General features: G+C 46.9%; 1 protein-coding gene across 2 annotated transcripts in view; it reads right to left on the minus strand.

The window, feature by feature from the left end:
- Window positions 1-1584, minus strand: part of TTBK2 (tau tubulin kinase 2) — a 131131-nt gene extending 129547 nt beyond the window's left edge. The window contains exon 1 of one of the 2 annotated variants that reach the window (XM_087426069.1): window positions 1241-1584. The gene's annotated coding sequence lies outside the window, so the exon portion shown is untranslated. The remainder of the gene's footprint in view (window positions 1-1240) is intronic. The other variant, XM_004421474.3, reaches the window with a different exon arrangement.
- Window positions 1585-6000: the final 4416 nt, after the last annotated feature.

Consider the following 6000-nt stretch of genomic DNA (forward strand, 5'->3'; position numbering starts at 1 on the left):
ACATGCCATCTAACTCCACACACTTATTATTTGAAAAATTTTTAGAGTTAAGATGAATTCTTCAAGATTAGTCATATTAAGTAACATTTGTCATCATTACTGCTTCTTCATTAAAAAAAGAACGAAATATATAGCATTCAATTCCCTCAATACTTTAACTTCAATCTAATATCTTGCTTTCCCCCCAAATGAACGTTACTCTATTCCATTTAGCCAAAAGAAAACAGCAGACACATCTTTGTGGTCTGTCCTAGCAAATCAATGTTTAGAAATCAACACAACTGTTATTAATGGCTCAGAACCAAACACTGTAACAAAACACACTGAGTGGATCCTCCGTGTGTGTGTTTGTGTACATGTGCCCATTCATAATAATGTGATCTTCATACATGCATACAGAAACACCTTTACATAATACACAGGTTATAATAAAATTGCCCTCTTTACTGTTCAAAGAAAAACAATCTCTAAAACTAGGCATGAGAAGAGTTAATACCGGGATTGCTGCCACCTATCAACTTTAATTCAAAGCAAAGTACAACTCAATGTCATTTTTCCCCCTAATGCAGCCACGACTGAAAATTAACTTCACGGTGGGATAAAGTATCCTGGCATCCCAATGGATTATTTACTTCTCTGATTTGACAGTACCTATGTGTGGAGTCTTTTGTCCCTCCCTCAGCATCCCAGGGTGTCAACATCATCTTAGTCAAAGCAAATGACGAGCAAATCCCTCAAGTCATTACTTCGCACCAGAAAGTCAGGGCCTTCACTGTCGTTACTACACAACAAACAGATTCTAGAGTCCCATGTCCCCTTCTATTACATTTGTAGAGGCAGGGTGGGAAAGAAGTGCTCGGTATATCCTGAGAATCCTACGTTCAGTCCTGGTACCAGAAGTAGCATGAATACAAGCGATATGTGGGTCATCCACAGAGAAACAGAAAGAAGCTTCGTGACCCTCCAAGTTCAATGAAGACACCAAAAGCCTCTGGGAGAACGGGGCACAAGCCTTTGGGGGAAACGGCGGAGAAGCAGACGGTCTCCGAGGTGAAGTGACTGGGTCTAGCACAAGCCCAGGGCGTGGGCAGCCACCAAGGAGTCTCCCGTACCCCTCGCCTCCACACCACGGTCGGTCACTCCGCGAGGGGTGCAGCCGGAGGAGGGGGCCAGGACTGGGGGACGGCGGGGCCCGGGGCTCCCCCAGCGGCGCCCTGGGAGTTCGGGGGGTGTGTCCTACCTGGGCCGTGGCGGACGCAGGGATTTCGGGCTGAGGGCTCGGGTGCAGCTCAGAGCCGGGACTAGCAGGGGTTAACTCTCAGCAGGCGGGACCGCCGCCGCCTGCCCATCCCCCGCCGCCTACTGCGGCGGGACCGGAGCACGGCTTCGAGGGCCGGCCGGCTGGGTACCGTCGGGTACCGTTCCCGTTTACTGGCGGCGGCGGCGGCTGCTGCTGTTACTGCTGCTGTTACTGCTGCTGCTGGCCGCCCCCAACCGCTGCTCTTGTGCCAGCCCCTGCTCCTCCTCCTGCCGCCGCCGCCGCCACCTCGTCCCCACCGCTCCCATCGCCGCTGCGGCGACTACTGCAGCGCCCGCTGACCCGACCCGACGTTATTCTCCCGCTTCGCAACCCGGCACAGCCTAGCCCACCTGCCCTTCCAGTGCGCACGCCCACCTCTCCGCCCCAGGTGCTGATTGGAGGGCGCTTCCTGAGCCCGCCACGTCGGTTGGCTAATCCCATTGCCTATCACGAAGGGGGCGTAGAGTAAGGCAGAGAGCGTCTCCGCCCCCCACCGGAGAATTGCCGCTATCTTCAGGTTTGCCTGAGAGGGCGAGTTACCAGGAACGGAGCATCACAATGGTAACGCGCGTGCGCTCGGGAATTCTGGGCCTTGTAGTTCCAGCTGCAGCCTAACTGCCTGCCGGTCTGGAGCAGAGAAGAAAGGCTTCGGAGCTTAGTGGCTCCGAACAGCACAGTGCTGTTCTTATAGCTCCGAAGTTAACTTGGTTATAGAGGCATGGTTGTGAGCCCAGCCTTGGGCTTTTCGGAAGAAAATCGGACACGATACGAATCTACATACTCTGAGGCAGCCGCGAAGAAGGGCCCCAAATCGTGAGACCCTGCCATTCCACCTCCTCAGAACGAGAGGTTCCGGGATCTGGCAAATTGGCGCTATCCCCAGACCGCCTAACGTGAAGCTAATCACCGGTGGGTACTGGGGAAAGGCCTAAAAGGTGGAAGGAAGGAAGGCGACCGAGACCTCCTGAAAGGAATATCAGCCTGGAGCCCGGAGTATCCTTATGGTTTTCACAACCCATGAAAAACGAGATTTCATTCCCTTTTTAAACACCGCCAGCTAAGGGTTCAATGAGCAGCCCCCGTGAGGACAACCATGGGATTCTAAGCAAGAGAATGCGGGAGCCCCTCGAAGACTTTAAAAGCGAGGAGGGCGGAGCGAAGAAGCTGTGTGGGATAAATTTGTGTTTGGTGTTGATTGTGTCGAGCTCTTTGGTGAAGAGGAAACCTTGAGATTAAACCCCTCCCCCATCCCTACCCACCAAGAAAAAACTCAGAGGTTAAACACCTTCTGAAGGCTATAAAACTAATTAGTGGCAAAACCAAAACTCAGGACTCTTAAACCTCCCGTGTCCAGTGCTTTCTACTCAATAATCCCTACTCCCGGGACTCTGCCATGGACTGAAAGAATGTAATGAATTATGAGCTTCATTTTACTTTAAATCTTATTCTTCACTCGAGTGACATTATGATTAAAGCTGATTAAGAATATAGAAGGGTTAAATATGAATCCTATATTCAATCTCAGAACTGTTACAGAATCTCTTTCTTCTTGTTCAGGAAATGCCACAGCCTTCTGACATTCTTTAGAAAACAGCAGCCACCTCTACCATCATGTCTAGATCCTTGGATAAAAAGCAGACCAAAATGTGCATTAAAGGCAATTGATAATGCAGCTCATGTTCTATACAAACTTCAAGAAGTTGCCAAATTATTTTCTTTCCGCTAATTAAAACCACAAGTTGCTTTTTCCTTTACTTTGTCTAACAGAATATAATTCACTTCAGAGTATCGGCTGGGCAAGTAATTTTTTTTCCCCCCGTAGCCCCAGTAGATAGTTGTATGTCATAGCTGCACATCCTTCTAGTTGCTGTATGTGGGACGCGGCCTCAGCATGGCCGGAGAAGCAGTGCATTGGTGCGCGCCCAGACACGAGTGCATTGGTGCGCGCCCAGACACGAACCCCGGGCGGCCAGTAGCAGAGTTCTCGCACTTAACTGCTAAGCCATGGGGCTGGCCCGGGCAAGTAATTTGAATTGGAAAGGATTAGGGTGTCTGTAAATACTTTTCTTTACAATTAAAGAAGTTTATAGGGAAAAAATGTCCAGATTCATTGAAATGATGCCTAGCAACATTTCAAATAGCTATCCCCTATTTGAAGAGAACATTTTTCACTCATTTAGCAAATACAGTATGTTCTTTTCAAGCTACCAGATATAAACTCTGCTATCCAGGTTAAGGGTTTAAGTGAATTTATTCACAGAACTACCATTGTGTTTATTTTAAATGTCGGTAGGTACAGCTAGATTCTCCAAATGATGGAAAGATGATTAATCTTCTGATTGTTATTCTATTGTTATTCTATGACCAACTCTCATTTACAAATCCATGAAGGATAAGAGTAAGTGAGAAAGCCGTCCAGCAGCTGTATATCAAGGAGGAGTTAAAGAAAAAAAGTGCAGAGCAGAGGGAAGTATTCCATGATGAGTTTCTTGAGAATAGGGCAAGCGTATATCTCAGGGTAGGAAGTGTAAGAATAAATGTGAAAGGGGCCAGTCCGGTGGCACAGCGGTTAAGTTCACACGCTAGGCCCGGGGTTCACAGGTTCGGATCCCAGGGGTGACTGACGCACCGCTTGTCAAGCCATGCTGTGGCAGTGTCCCAGATAAAGTAGAGGAAGATGGGCATGGATGTTAGCCCAGGGCCAATCGTCCTCAGCAAAAAGAGGAGGATTGGCAACGGATGGTGGCTCAGGGCTAATCTTCCTCACCAAAAATAAATAAATAAATAAATAAATGTGAAAGATAATGCCACAGGAGTGGGAATCCTGGGATATTGAACTGTCCAAGGAAAACAGCTTCCCAGGCCTCCCTTTTTCTCCAGTCTTTTACATTTAAGAATTATTGGACTGTCCTAAGAGATATTTTTTCAGTTAGGCTAAATGGCAAAGTAATATATTATTCAAGAGCTGGTACCAGAATTCAGGAATCTCTTTTGAGCTATATATATCTCAAATATGCATATTTAAAAAAAAATGTCACAGCCAGCCTCTCAGACGGCCCCCAATGATCCCTGCCTTCTAGTATCTTCATCCTTGTTTAGTCCCTGCCATACTGAATGGGGCTGACCTGTGTAACCAATAGGCTTTTTCAGAAATTATGGTATGTAAATTCCAAGGCTAGGTCCTAAAAGACTTTGCAGCTTCCACTTTTTGCTCTCTTGGATCAGTTACTTAGAGAGAAGTCAGCTGCCATAACATGAGGATACTCAAGCAGCCCCATGGAGTGGCCACCTGGCAAGGAACTGAGGCCTTACACCAATAATCAGCACCAGCTTGCCAGCCATGTTAGTGAGCCATTCTTGGAAACAGATCCTCCAACCCCAGCCAAGCCTTTAGATGTCTGTGGGCCCAGCTTCTTGACTGCCACCTTGTGAGATACCCCAAGCCAGAACCACCCAGCTAAGCCACTCCCAAAATCCAGACCCACAGCAATTATGTGATATAATAATTGTTTACTGTTGCTTTAAGCTCTAAGTTTTGGGGTCAATTTGTCATGCAGCAATTGATAACCTACAGTAAAATTTGCGAAAATAAGGGAGAGAAGAATGACTCAAGTCTAGGGATGTGTGCCTTGGATAACTGAGTCTGAAAGAACGAGACTCTCCTCCTGGGATAAGTCTTAGAGCATATTCAAGGATAGTGAGCAAAGTTCAGATTTGTACTGAGTCCCCACACAGAATGTAAAGCCCCTTTCTTTTTTATTTTTTTTTTTAAAGATTTTATTTATTTTATTTTTTCCCCCCAAAGCCCCAGTAGATAGTTGTATGTCACAGCTGCACATCCTTCTAGTTGCTGTATGTGGGACTCAGCCTCAGGATGGACGGAGAAGTGGTGCCTCAATGCGCACCCGGGATCCGAACCCGGGCCGCCAGCATTGCAGCGCGCGAACTTAACCACCAAGCCACAGGGCCGGCCTAAAGTCCCTTTCAACACAGCTTCTTTTCTCCTTGCACAAATCAAATAACCTACTGGAGAAACCCTTTCTTCTTTCCCTTTTCCTCCATTTTGGTCTCCTCCACCCATCTTTAGATACCCATCAATTTACCGCTTTCTAACCTTCCCCTAATCCAAACAGGAACTGATCTAGACGGGTTATTTACATCATTATCAGAAGGACCACACCACAGTACAAACCAGTGTGCCCAACTCAGGGAAAACAGACCCCTTCCCTTTTGCTTTCCTTCTCTCTCTTTAAAAACAAATCTCATGTTGTACACCTGAACCTAATATGTTATATGTCAATTATATCTCAATTTTTAAAAATCTCAGAATTGTACAATTTATTTTTTATTTTTTTTCCCCAAAGCCCCAGTAGATAGTTGTATGTCATAGTTGCACATCCTTCTAGTTGCTGTATGTGGGACGCGGCCTCAGCATGGCTGGAGAAGCAGTGCATTGGTGCGCGCCTGGACCGGAACCTGGGCGGCCAGTAGCAGAGTTCTCGCACTTAACCACTAAGCCACGGGGCCCGCCCCTGAATTGTACAATTTAAATGGGTGGATTGTATCGTATGTGAATTATATCTCAACAAAGCTCTTTTAAAAAACTCTACACAGTCCTTTGAAATATGAAACTCAATAGTGGACTGGTGCTCAAGGGCTTCCACAAACCAGCGAACAGCCATGTTTTTTAATTTTTCGTC

The sequence above is a fragment of the Ceratotherium simum genome, chromosome 3, assembly GCF_057802395.1.
Source record: "Ceratotherium simum simum isolate JZ-2026a chromosome 3, ASM5780239v1, whole genome shotgun sequence".
NCBI classification, from domain to species: domain Eukaryota; kingdom Metazoa; phylum Chordata; class Mammalia; order Perissodactyla; family Rhinocerotidae; genus Ceratotherium; species Ceratotherium simum.